The sequence below is a fragment of the Myotis lucifugus genome, unplaced genomic scaffold, assembly GCF_000147115.1.
Source record: "Myotis lucifugus unplaced genomic scaffold, Myoluc2.0 scaffold_5, whole genome shotgun sequence".
In the NCBI taxonomy this organism is placed as follows: domain Eukaryota; kingdom Metazoa; phylum Chordata; class Mammalia; order Chiroptera; family Vespertilionidae; genus Myotis; species Myotis lucifugus.
In genome coordinates, this window is record NW_005871053.1 from 7,845,997 (window position 1) to 7,859,944 (window position 13,948).

The following is a 13,948-nucleotide window of genomic DNA, read 5'->3' on the forward strand; positions in this document are numbered from 1 at the left end:
TGTGTGTGTGTGTGTGTGCGCGTGAGTGTGTGTGTGTGTGTGAGCGTGTGTGAGTGTGTTTGTATGTCTGAGTGTGTGTGTGTGTGAGTGTGAGTGTGTGTGTGTGTGCGTGTGTGTGAGTGTGTGTGTGTGTGTGAGAGAGTGTGAGTGTGTATGTGTGAGTGTGTGTGTATGTGAGTGTGTGTGTGAGTGTGAGTGTGAGTGTGTGTGTGTGAGAGAGTGTGAGTGTGTGTGTGTGAGTGTGTATGTGTGCGTGTGTGTGAGTGTGTGTGTGTGTGTGTGTGAGAGAGTGTGTGTGTGTGTGTGTATGTGTGAGTGTGTGTGAGTGTGTGTGTGTGAGAGAGTGTGAGTGTGTGTGTGTGAGTGTGTATGTGTGCGTGTGTGTGAGAGTGTGTGTGAGAGTGTGTGTGTGTGTGTGTGAGAGTGTGTGTGTGTGTGTGTGTGTATGTGTGAGTGTGTGTGTATGTGAGTGTGTGTGAGTGTGTGTTCTGTGTTCACTCGTTGAACCGACCCTGGAAGGAGGAGAGGGTGTAGGAGCTGGGGACTATTTGTGTGCCCTCATGTGGTGTGAAATTGTCCGCGTTTAATGGGGAGTCTTAAAACTGGTGAAGCCAAGAGCAACACTGAAGTGCGTATGATGGAGTAAAAGGGATTACTCCTGATGGATGTTAGGCCTATGGGCTCATCCTTAAATTATAATGTGAAAGCTACAATTTCTTAGGAATTTTAAATCATGGAAATAGTAACAACGCACGAATTTAATGTATATATTTGAAATGAGAACAAAAACTCTTCCTCTGAGCACATGTCCTGTTGGAAGAAATTCATAATCACTGGCATTGTCAGCAGTAGCCTTTCTAGGCATAATCTTTAACCATGTATCCTTGGCCTTTTGTACCAAAGCTGTGAAGGTGAGAAGCTTGTTAAAAAGTCAATCCTATGGGGTTAAGTGCCCTGAAAGACACCTACAGTAGCAATTATATCTCTTAATTAAATGTGTTACACTGACTGATGAATCCATTGCAAACATTTTTATCAAAATTGCAGGAACACTGATGTAAAGTATGTTAAAAAATAGAGGATCAAGAAACAGAGTCAAGAAAGTTCATGCATCTTCAAGGCCACCAAATGAATTACAATTAAGAGTCCCAGTCTTTATAAAGTAATTATGAGAATCTTCCAAATTTATGGTGTGTATGTCGCTTTCCTAAAACATGTTTAAGCTTGCTTTGAGAAGATGCTACTGCCATTAAGTTTTTAATTATTTAAAATACAATATTGTGATAATTTCGAATTTAGGTGTTAGTATTTACTGACAAGTAAGGAAGGAGTTTTCAGAAAGAGTCGTTTGCATGTGTGTGTTTTAAGGTACATAAACATGCATTCCAGAAATTCCTGCATTTACTTTTTTACTTGGGAGTATTGGTTTCAAGTGTTGTCGTTTTTTTAATATATTTTTATTGATTTTAGAGAGGAAGGGAGAGGGAGAGGGAGATAGAAACATCAATGATGGGAGAGAACCATTGATGGGCTTCTCCTGCATGCCCCCCACTGGGGATCAAGCCTGCACCCCTGGCATGTGCACAGACTGGGAATCTAACGGTGACCTGGTTCATAGGTCAGTGCTCAACCACTGAACCACACCGACTGGGCTGTTTCATGTTTCCAGTGGTTCTCAACCTTCCTGATGCCGCGACCCTTTAATACAGTTCCTCATGTGATGACCCCCAAGCATAAAATTATTTTCGTTGCTACTTCATAACTGTAATTTTGCTGTTATGAATCGTAATGTAAATATCTGATATGCAGGATGTATTTTCATTGTTCGCAACACATAGGTTGAGAACCTGTAGAAGTGGTTATTATGTCAGCTCTTTAATATTTTGCAGGCATACATTTTATTAGTATTTTTTACTTCAGGGTTTAGAAGCTATATGAATACTAAAAAGTTATATGCTATGCATCAAATGCCTACTACTTAAAACTAGCATTGTCCTAGCTCCGTGGTCGGCAAACTGTGGCTCGCGAGCCACATGCGGCTCTTTGGCCCCTTGAGTGTGGCTCTTCCTAAGCCTTAGGAGTACCCTAATTAAGTTAATAACAATGTACTTACCTATGTAGTTTAAGTTTAAAAAATTTGGCTCTCAAAAGAAATTTCAATCGTTGTACTGTTGATATTTGGCTCTGTTGACTAATGAGTTTGCCGACCACTGCCCTAGCTGGTTTGGCTCAGTGGATAGAGCGTCAGCCTGCGGACTGAAGGGTCCCAGGTTCGATTCCAGTCAAGGGCACATGCCTGGGTTGTGGGCTTGATCCCCAGTAGGCGGCGTGCAGGAGGCAGCCAATCAATGATCCTCTCTCATCATTGATGTTTCTCTCTCTCTTCCATCTCCCTTCCTCTCTGAAATCAATAAAAATATATTTTAAAAATAATAAAATAAATAAAAAAACTAGTGTTAACTCTTAAGAAATCATCTACATTTTTTTCTACCTAAATTTTTGTATTTTGGAATAGAAATTTAAGGGAGTTTGTGGATCTTTAAAGTCAGCAATAATTGGAATTGTTTTGCATATATTATAAATATATTTCATATAATTATATATACATATATACTATTTTCATTTATTCTTTTTTAACAACCTTAAAACTGTTATCTTTATTTACATTTTTAAGTACATTTAGTATGCTGTTTTTTTCTTGGCATTTTGCAGTGGTAGTAAAGTGATTAAAAACTTTTTGTAACAAGAAAAAAATGTAAATAAGTAGAATGTTTTGGGGGCAAGGCCTAGTCACCCATGTCTGTATTCTGTATCTTAAAAATAGTGGTTCTCAAACCATTTTTTCTTTCTTGGTATCTAAGACAGATATCTGTATTTAGTTTTCTAAGGAATAGAAAACACTCTCAATACTAGTAGTAGGTTATTACCACAGAGATTCTCAATAAGATTAATGGGGCCGAAACCGGTTTGGCTCAGTGGATAGAGCGTCGGCCTGCGGACTGAAAGGTCCCAGGTTCGATTCCGGTCAGGGGCATGTACCAGGGTTGCGGGCACATCACCAGTGGGAGATGTGCAGGAGGCAGCTGATCGATGTTTCTAACTCTCTATTTCTCTCCCTTCCTCTCTGTAAAAAATCAATAAAAAATATATTAAAAAAAAATAAGATTAATGGGGAAAGATAGGGTAGGAATGATAATAATTAGCAAAAGCCATTTGGCAAAATACCAAGTGCATTTTGGCTATTTTGGTAGTATATGATTACCTTCATGTATAATTAACTAATAAATATGTTCCCTAAATGTTCTTTAGTTCCTCTAACTCAGCGGTTCTCAACCTGTGGGTCGCGACCCCTTTGAGGGTCAAATGACCCTTTCACAGGGGTCGCCTAAGACCATTGGAAAACACATATATAATTACATATTGTTTTTGTGATTAATCACAATGCTTTAATTATGTTCAATTTGTAACTATGAAATTGGGGTCACCACAAATTGGGGAACTGTATTAAAGGGTCGCGGCATTAGGAAGGTTGAGAACCACTGATGTAACTGCACCTAAACCTTTGCTATTTCAGTTTTATAGCTTTGTGGGGTTTTTTAATTCTACTGTTTGGACTTCTGTGTTTCCTTTTATTTATTGAACATTTGTTAGAATGTTACTAGAAATCAACTCCAATTTTGCCCTATTAACAAATAATCATTTTAATTTTATTTTTTTGTTAATCTTCACCCGAGGATATTTTTCCCATTGATTTTTTTTTTTTTTTTTTTTTTTTTTAGAGAGAGAGTGGTAGAGAGAGGGTGAGGGAGGGGAGGGAAGGAGGAGGGAGAGAAAGGGAAAGACAGAAACATAGATGTGAGAGAGACACATGGATTGGTTGCCTCCCTCACTGGACCAGAGTTGGGGATTGAACATGCAACCAAAGTGTGTGCCCTTGACCCTTCAGTGGTTCTCCTGCCAGTGCTCTAACAATTGAGTCACACCAGCCAGGCCTTTTATTATTTTTGTTGCCTTCTAATTTGTGCATGTATGTTATAGTTTTTACAGAATTATAATACAGAATTTAGTTTTATTTTACTTTTATATCATTAACATTTCCCCATATTATCTACATTTTATAATATTTAATGATTACATCACATTTACCAAATGACAGTTAAAAAGTCCTCAATTTTAAATGCCCAATAGGAAAATAATTATCTTCACTTTTTGCCTACTTTAACAGTGAATTGAGCATCTCTGTGCATGTACTTATTTTGAATTGTTTCCATTGGATACTATTTTCAAATGAGATGACTAGGTCGGAGGATATAAATGTTTCCCCAGTTGCTAATTTTTTGCTTCCCCAAACATTTGAACAAATTTGCACCATCAGAATATGAATACATCAGTTTTGTTGTAATTTCACCAACTATACAGTTGTGCTTATTAACAAACAATTACTTAATTAGGAATTATTAATGGGAATAAGTTGCATTACTTAGCAGTTTGATTTAGTTGACCATATCAATCTCTAGTTATTTGTCTACCAGTGATCTATGTGCTGGAACAGATATATTTCATATTTACTGTCATTTCACTGACTTTTTCTAAAAGATTACTAAAATTTTTGACAGTCTAATAATAATTCTTAAATTTTATGCAGTTTTACATAGATTATATGTGGCATGTCTTATATAATGTCTAGTTTGTTTTAATATCATACTTTATGAACTATACGTAGATTTATGAGCTATTAAAATTCATAATGACATTTCCACATAGGTAACCTTTGAAATAAAGAATATGCATATTATATAGCCAAATTGAGTTATTGCTTCCTCCATATCATTTTCTGGTACATAGTAAGTATGTAATCAGTGTCTTAGGGAAGTTATTAGGAGCCAGGTTGTCATGGTTCTACCACTTATTGTTTGTGTCACCTTGAGCAAATAATTTCTCTGTGCCTGATTCCTTATCCTTAAGAATAACAATATATAACTTCTAGCTTGTTGTGATAATTGAAATAATTAACGTATATACAATGTTTGAAACACTGTCAGAAACTTACTGAGTACTCAGTATGTGCTGTGGTAATTATTATTGTTAAAGTTCATGCAAACATAATAATAATGTATCACAGCCCCTCCTGGCACATGTGTGGTGTGACTTGAAGGCAGACATCAACCATCTATTTGGTAGCTTTGGCAATATAGTTGGTTTCCCTAGGAATTTATAATTTGTGGTAGAATTTACCACCTTAGCATTTTTGTAAATCCATGTGAGAGGCTATCATCATTTTTGTTTCATATACACCCCTTCACCCCAAATCAGCCTTTTCTATATAAAACGCATGCAGTATAGCATATCTATTTTGTGATAAGGAATTATTTATGATTTCCATAAAATCCAATTCTTTTTTTTTATATTTTATTGATTTTTTAACAGAGAAGAAGGGAGAGGGATAGAGAGTTAGAAACATCGATGAGAGAGAAACATCGATCAGCTGCCTCCTGCACACCCTCCACTGGGGATGTGCCTGCAACCGAGGTACATGCCCTTGACCGGAATCAAACCTGGGACCCTTCAGTCCGCAGGCCGATGCTCTATCCACTAAGCCAAACCGGTTAGGGCCATAAAATCTAATTCTTATATTTTCTGTTCTACCAACCCCATTTACAAACATTTCAGAGAGACCTTCCATTTCTTTCCCACTATAGTGGAAGAGATGATTAAATTAAAGTACCACATTTCTAATGTTCTTTTGAATTCTTTACTAACTATTCAACTAATATAACTACATCATTAGTTCTTAACCAGTGTCGAAAGTCATTGTTAAGGAAGGTTTTTAATGATTGTTGAAATATAGGTGTTTAATTGATGGTTATTTCTGTAGTAATATCTCTTTCACTTCCTTGAATTTTGACATACTTTGAGAGGAATCGAGAGAGGTGAGCTTACCATTGTTGTAATGGGCATTGTGCATAATTCATACCCTATCTTATTTGTGTCTTCTTCATACTAAGAAATTATGTATGTACTTTTAATAGCAGTGACAACTATGAATTGTTGTAATACTTGGGGAGCTATGAATTTGTTTTCTTTTTACTTTTACAAAAGAGGTTTTTAGTAAGAAAACAAAAACAATGATAGGTAAGTACATTTTATACATCTACCTTCAACAAAAATAATTTATTGGACATTATTTTATATTATTTTATACTAGTGCCCCAGTGCACGGATTTGTGCACATTGAAATGAAGGTGGCCAGCGGGGCGGGACAGAGTGAGATGGGCTGGACATGTCCTGGAGCCAACTTCCTGAGGTCCCTGCACGGCATCTGCGGAGTGAGCATGGTCCCTCCGTCAGGTGGGGTCCCTTGACCTGGCCTGCAGGCATCGGGCCGAAACCAGCTCTCTGACATCCCCCAACAGGTCCTGAATTGCAAGAGGACGGTTCTCGGGTGACACACCCCGGAATCAGGGCTTCCTCCTCTCTGGTTCTGGGGTGTGTCACCCGAGAACCACCGCTGCTAAGTCACTGCAGCTTAGCAGCTCCTGTGTTGAGCATCTGCCCCCTAGTAGTCAGTGCGCATCATACCTACCGGCCAATCAGACGGACGGATGATCGCTTAGCCTTTTATATAGAGAGATAATAGATACAATTACCAAATCTAAAATGTTACTAGTAAAAACTTGGATTAGCACTGTTCATATTCATAACCATTAGTCTGTAAGTTCTTTGTATTTATATATTTCTAATGATCTGTTGTAATTTTAAACTATAAAAATTTTAGACTCATTTGCCTTACCTTACCTAGTGATTAGAGGTCTGTGAATAATCAAAACTCACTTTAAAAATGAAATTTAAATTGGACTTATGATTTTTATTAAAGAATATTTTGAGATATGGGGCTGACATCACTATTCAGATATTAATAATGTACTTTCATGAATACAATATTGAGAAAAGTCTGTGATACTCTTTATGTGTCCCATTAACTTTGAGGAATTTCATCAGAACTTTAGTGTACTCATGGGAGTTGTGATATGTGTGAAGGACATCTGTCATGTCTGCTGTGATTGGGGAAAAATTAAAAACTGCTGCTTTCCCTGTTAAAGCTGGGCTTATATTTTTCTTATATCTCAGGAGTTTGATTTAATTACATTGATGAACTAAACGTTATGTACCAAATAACGTTTGGGTTAGAGGTTAATGTAAAAATCTTCTAAAAGTTAAACTACACATGTAGGTCTCAGTTTCTAGCTTTAAAAATAAAGAAGGCAGTAAGCGTAGGATTAATTAAGCATTAGGAAAATGTACACTTAAAGTCAAAATAAAATGCAGTGAAACTTCTAATAAACTTACTGGATAATGTATGAGTACCATGCACTGTACTATTTTACATATATTTCACTTATTCTTTTTGGCAACCCTGAAACTGGTATATTGTTTTTTAATAGAGAGGATTGCAGTGAAATCATACTATTTAAAATTTTCCTAATAATAGAAATATTGAAAAGGGAATGAATTCCTTCCAGCTCATAGCTGCAGGTTTTCAAACTCTTAGTTTAAAGTTTGTTATTTTGTTGTTTCCAAAGTGAACTCTAGGATTAATTCATGCATTTTTGTGGTGCTTGACCAAGATATCCTATATGATAAAAGCCTAATATGCTAAGTGTCCGGTCATCCAGTCGTCCGTTCAACCAATCAAAGCATAATATGCTAATGATATGCTAAGGCTGCTCAACCACTCGCTATGACATGCAATGACCACCAGGGAGCAGATGCTCCAACTGGTAGGTTAGCTTGCTGCTGGAGTCCAGCTGATCGGGACTGAGTGAGATGGGCTGGACACGCTCTGGAGCCCTCCCACGGTCCCTCCTCGGCCAGCCAACCTCCCACATCCCTTCCCCTCCTCGATCGTGTACTGGTGGGGTCCCTTGGCCTGGCCTGCGCCCTCTCGCAATCTGGGACTCCTCGGGGGGATGTCAGAGAGCCGATTTCGGTCCCATCCCACAGGCCAGGCTGAGGGACCCCAGTGGTGCACAAATTCGTGCACTGGGCCTCTAGTAAGGAAATAATAGCACAGAGAAAACTCTGTCTGTAAGATAGTGATGCCCTTGAAGCCTTGGGACACAAGCTTATCCTCCTGGGCACCTTAGCTTAGGGTCTTGCAAAGCCAAAATCAATGTGTTGTCAGAGCTGCATTTCTTTTTTGCAGTCTCTGGGGAAGAATTCACTTCCAGGTTCATTCAGATTGTTGGCTGAATGCAGTTGTAGGACTGAGGTCTCTCCTTTCTTGCTGACTGCCAGCCAGGGCTGGTCTTTGCTGCCCCCCTTCAGTAATGGCAGATCAGGTCCCTCACACACTTGTACTCTGTGACTGTGGCTGCTGAATCACTGATTCCAGAGGGAGAAAGTTCTCTGCTCACGTAATTAGATTGGGCCCCCTGGATAGATAACTCAGGTAATGTTATTTTAGGATCTGTAATCTTTTTACATCTGCAAAGTCCATTTTGCCATGTAACATAACCTATTCACAGTTTCCAGGAATTTAGGTGCGGGCATCTTTGGGGGACCATTCTACCAACTACACTCATATGCACCTTAAAAGAAATTTGATTTTAAAAGTTGAGAAAAGTATAATTTCTGGCTTTTCTAGATATTGATACCACTATTTTGTAAGTACCCAGTTTCCAGGGTGATTTGATACTATTATTGATTTTAAAAAACAAACTTCACTTTCCATGCCGATAGCACTCTTGCAAACATTGTGAAGTTCCTAACACCCCATCAATACTTTCTGTAAGTGTGGCAAGCAACCCTACAAAGTCATACAGTACAAGAAGGGCAAGGATTCTCTGTATGTGCAGGCAAAGTGGCATTATGACAGGAAGCAGAGTGGCTGAGGTGGGCAGACTAAGCCAGTTTTCTGTAAAAAGGCTGAAACTACAAAGAAGATTGTGTTGAGGCTTGAATGAGTTGAGCCTAACTGCAGATCTAAGAGAATGCTGCCTATTAAGATATGTACATATTTTGAACTGGGAAAGTAAGAGCCAAGTGATCTAAGTTGCATGTTTTGTTTTATTATGTGACAATAAAGTCTTGATATGTTCACTTAAAAAAACTTGAATTCATCTTTTTAAAAATATTCTTATTGATTTCAGAGAGGAAGGGAAAGGGAGAGAGAGAGAGAGAGAAACATCAATGATGAGAAAGAATCATTGACTGGCTGCCTCCTACTGGGTATCAAGCCTGCAAACTGGGCAGGTGCCCCGACTAGGAATCGAACCGTGACCTCCAGGTTCATAGGTCGACTCTCATCCACTAAACCTTGACTGCCTGGCAAAACAGTTGGAAACTTTTGTTGTTCCTTTTTCTTATTGAAGTTTTATTTAATTTACACTTCTAACAATTTTACTTGAATCTAGTGTATTTTAATATTTTAAAGTAATTATTGATCATCTTATTGTCTCTGCAACAAATGTAAATTAAACTTTTCAAAGTTTCTTACCGATTTCCCCTTTGTTTTGTTCTCTTGGAGCGCTCTGTCAGGACAATTCATTTTTGGAGAATATTGTGAGAATGGAAATCATTAAATGAGAGTGTTTTTTATTGTTACAGTCATTACACTATGCAATATATCTGAATTCAGAACATTCCTAAATATAGGGCAAAACAGTATTCTTAGAGCCATGCTTTGTTTTAACAAAAATATTTGTAAAACAGGAAAAGACAAGTCTGAGGTTTAATGGTAACTTGATTAATGGAGGCTTTAAGACATCTTAAATTATCTTTTGTTCCCTGGAGGATTTTACAACCTGGGGCAATGTATTGTAATAAGCTTTGATCTGAGAGAGAGAGATGGATTTCTTTTGCAGTGTGGAAGACTGAGGACTTAAGGAAAGTAGGCAGATCATTTTTAGGAAAGCAAACATAGGGAAGTTGAAGATACTGGAATTGATTTTCTTAAAACGTGTTCAGATGTCTTTTGGAAAGTCTTATATACACCTGTTTGAACACTGCTGCCTGGAGAGAGTGTCCCCCTTTTGCCTAGCTCCCATCCTCTTACAAGGCCAGAAGCCAACTTCTCTCTTCCAACCAAGATTGCCTTTGAGTATGTTAGACTCCTCTGAGTCCATGTCCAAGAAAATTCCTTTCTCAAACTACCTTTTGTGCCCTATTTCTTGGCACAGTATCTACCTTTTTCCAGAATACTTGCCTTGCCATTAGCAGTGTCTGCCCCCTTCAGCAGAGATCCTACCCCTTGTCCACAGTTTAGTTATATCCAAATATAAGAAACACGTACACGGTAGTCAGGATAGAGTAGAAACGAGAGTCTTCCTTGTTTCTGGTATTTGCATCAGGTTTAAACATACTAAGGCTATTTCAGCCAACTTTATTCAAGGTAAAGTGCAACCCTCTTTCCAACAGTGTACAATAGGGAAATCTCTGAAGTTCATACATGACCTAATAATGGGAGAGGAAAGTCTACTTTCCCTTTTAACATCTTGCTTCTGAGTTCACTGCCTTTCCCTAATGCATTTTGTAACTGAGCTTTCTGCCAAGTTCTTACCCAATCTCACCTTGGGCACTCCCATGCTTGCATAATGGTCCTGAATAATTCTGTGTTTTGTGGACTGCTCGAGTGAGTTTACCCTCCTAAAGTACAACTATGTAGATTGTTTCTTTACTCTCTAGCATTGTTATTGTGGTCTTCAGATTTTCCCCTCTGTCACTGACAGATTGGCCTTGCATATATAGAGTAGTCCTTGTGGACATTGGTCTTGTTCCTTGATCACTGGGCAGGACTTTCTGCTTTTGAAAGCTCCCTTCAGTAGACTGCTAAGGCAGCTCTACAGGTATCCAGCCATCTCACATTTTAGAATGAAACACTAATTGTCCACTAATACTCATATTTTTCCTTATTAGCTGAGCATATGGTGAAATAAAAAAAATATATTTCCCAGATTTCCTGCTAGCTGTGGCCATGTGATTAAGTTCTAGCCTATGGAAGGTAAATAGAAGTTTCCTGTGAGATTTCTGAAAAATTTCCCTAAAGGGAGGCTATTGCTTATCTCCTTATTCTCCTTCTTGTCTGATGTAATGACTATACCTTGAGCAGTTACATGTTAAGGGTGGCAAAAGAACAAAATAGAAAGAGCCTAGACTACTAATGATCACAGTTCTGGACTGCCTGTGTTTATATGATAGAAATAAACTTCAGAATCATTTAAGCCATTGTTATTTTGAGTTTTCTGTCACTCACAGCTGAACCTAATTTTGATTCAGGTATACAAAAGTCAAGCTGTTTTCCAAATAAGAATCACATAAACTAGGTCCCATGGCTGTTGTTTCTTCTGTCAGTGTTGGTAGCAATGACAGAAGAAACACTATAATCTGAACTAATCAGATTTAGTACTCCCATTTCACCTGTCGTCTATGACTACCTCTTCCTTCTATTATGGTAAAACTAGAGGCCCAGTGCACAAATTCGTACACAGGTGGGGTCCGGCCAGCCTGCACCTATCAGGGTCATCAGCCGGGCTGCCCAGGGGGAGAAGACGCAGGAAGTTGGCATATTAGCCTTTTATTATATAGGATAGGATGCTTCATTTTTCTCCTGTCACCAAGATTCCATTGCCATACTTCCATCCTTAAAACTTAATCCTATCAAACAAAGAGGGAATATGCAAATTGACCATCACTCTGTAACAAGATGGCTGTGCCCACAGCAGAGGCGGAGGATCCCATAACACAAGATGGCTGCACCCACAGTGGAGGCTGAGTTCCTGTAATGAGCTTTAATGAGCAATCAGCAGGGACCTGAGGCTGTGTGGTGCTGGGCCGGGGCAGGGGACCTGAGGCTGCGCCCTCCGCCTGGTGGGGCTTGAAAGGGGACCTCAGACTGCGCCCCCCGCCCCAGTGTCAGGCTGGGGGACCTCAGGCTGCGCCCCCACCTGGCAGGGCTTGATGGGGGACCTCAAGGCACGCCTCCAGGCCTGGGCTGGGGGACCTCAGGCCACACACCCTGCCCAAGCACCGGGCCAGGCGACCTGAGGCCACACACCCCCACCCAGTGGGACTTGACGGGGTGAGGCCGGCCTGGTCTGGATCTAGCCCAATGGGGGTGGGGACAGCTGGGTCTGGGTCTCACACGATTTCGGGGCACACATGGGTGGGCGGGGACTTGACTCTGGTTCCCGTGGCACACCCCAGACTCTGACAGGAGGAGGATTTTCATATACATTTTACTAAATTTCTTTATCTCTGACACTTCTATTATAGAGAAAGGGCCAATAGCAATATTAAAATATTTCCTCTAGTTAATTCCCTTTTAATGTGCATGAATTTTGTGCATCGGGTCACTAGTACTCTCATAAGTGGCAGTGTACCTGGCGTTATGGAGGGCACAAGATAAATATCTTCCTGGAGCATTGAAGACTTTGGAGGGAACCCTAATTTTTATATAAAAATAATAGCATGGAAGGCAAAATTCACATGCATTTTAAAATGTACAATAAAATACACATTTTAAAAATATAGTGAATGGAGTTGAACTTTATGAGGCATTTTCTTTAGATCTCACAGAGTAATGAGTTCACTCTTTTCTGTCTCTTAGAAGGAAACCTGAGAAGCACTGCTTACCTGCCTAGAACTGGGAGATTCCTGGCAGCAGAGTGACCAAAGCTCATGGCCCACCAACTAGAAAGGTAAGAGGTTTTAAAGTTTTAGTGCAAAAGTGTCTTTTTATTTTGTGATTGTCTCTCAAATATTACTGAATTCAACAGATGTTTCCAGATGGTAGTCCTCAGAATGCTGGTGTTCTACCATATTGATAAAAAAATTCTAGTAATAAAAAAATTCTGAGGTGCAGCAAATTTGAAGTGTCCTTTTAGAGCTACTATGCATAGCAGCACACTGAATACTTACATTGAAGTGTTTAATTTTGTTTAACCCAGAGGCTCTTAAACCTTTCTGATTAGGGAGCCTTCTATATAGTACAGGGTCCTAATATGAAAGTCCCAATTCTCCTAACATTTCATAAGGATAGTAACAGGAATTAATCCGTGACACATTTTCTACATTTCAAAAATATTTCACCCACTCTAAGGCTGTACAGCTAACTAAAATGTCAAAGTTATTTGCTTTTGGCTTAAATTATATCAGCTAAGTTTAGTACCATGATCAGAAACATTTAATAGGACGTTATATATTCAAACATTTACCTTTATTAAACATCTCTGTCATAGCCGCGGTGTGCTGATGTTAAAAGATAAAAAGTACAATGAGTTCTGGTCTCAAGCCATTTATAATTTGGGGATGTAGCTTCTAAGAATGGAAAGAAAATACTGATTTAATAAATGTGGTCCAGCATACAGAATCTTTCAGTTTGGCCTGGTGATAGACTTTGTAAGACATATCAAGATACACAAGCAAACTGGCATATGCTGTTGTATCTGAATCTGGAGATTCAGATCAAAAGAAAAACTGTATGTAAATGTACATTTACTCTAATTTTGATAAAAATTTAGAAAATAATTTAAATGTACACATGTATTTGAAAAAGTAAAAAATTTTCAGCAGGTATAAGGAGAAAAGGGTGGCAACACTCGATAATTTTTTCTTATACACTGATATCTACATTAAATAATTTTGAGCTACCTGTCTAACTTAAATGTTCAAGTCTACTGATTTGGTTAGAACTATTTCCATAAAATGTAAATTGCATGAGGACAGGTACTGTGTCTATATCATTGTACTCTGGAATCTAGCACAATTCCTACCCTCCTGCACCCACTCAATAAATATTTATTGACTAAATGACTAAGTAAATGAGAGATCTGTATTTCAGGTTGGGGAGAGAGTGGATGGAGGACTATCAGAGGTGAGTAGTGTTAACTATGAAAGGGATAGGTGAGTGGGAAATGAGGCTGAGGGAGAGAGCTGATTAAAAGCCCGCATA

General features: G+C 38.8%; 1 protein-coding gene across 3 annotated transcripts in view; it reads left to right on the forward strand.

Annotated features, from left to right (window-relative positions):
* ATF2 (activating transcription factor 2) overlaps positions 1-13,948 on the forward strand; it is a 75,113-nt gene that overhangs the window by 1,308 nt on the left and 59,857 nt on the right. For all 3 annotated transcript variants that reach the window (XM_006083094.3, XM_023744694.1, XM_023744700.1), the window contains exon 2: positions 12,605-12,695. The gene's annotated coding sequence lies outside the window, so the exon portion shown is untranslated. The remainder of the gene's footprint in view (positions 1-12,604; positions 12,696-13,948) is intronic.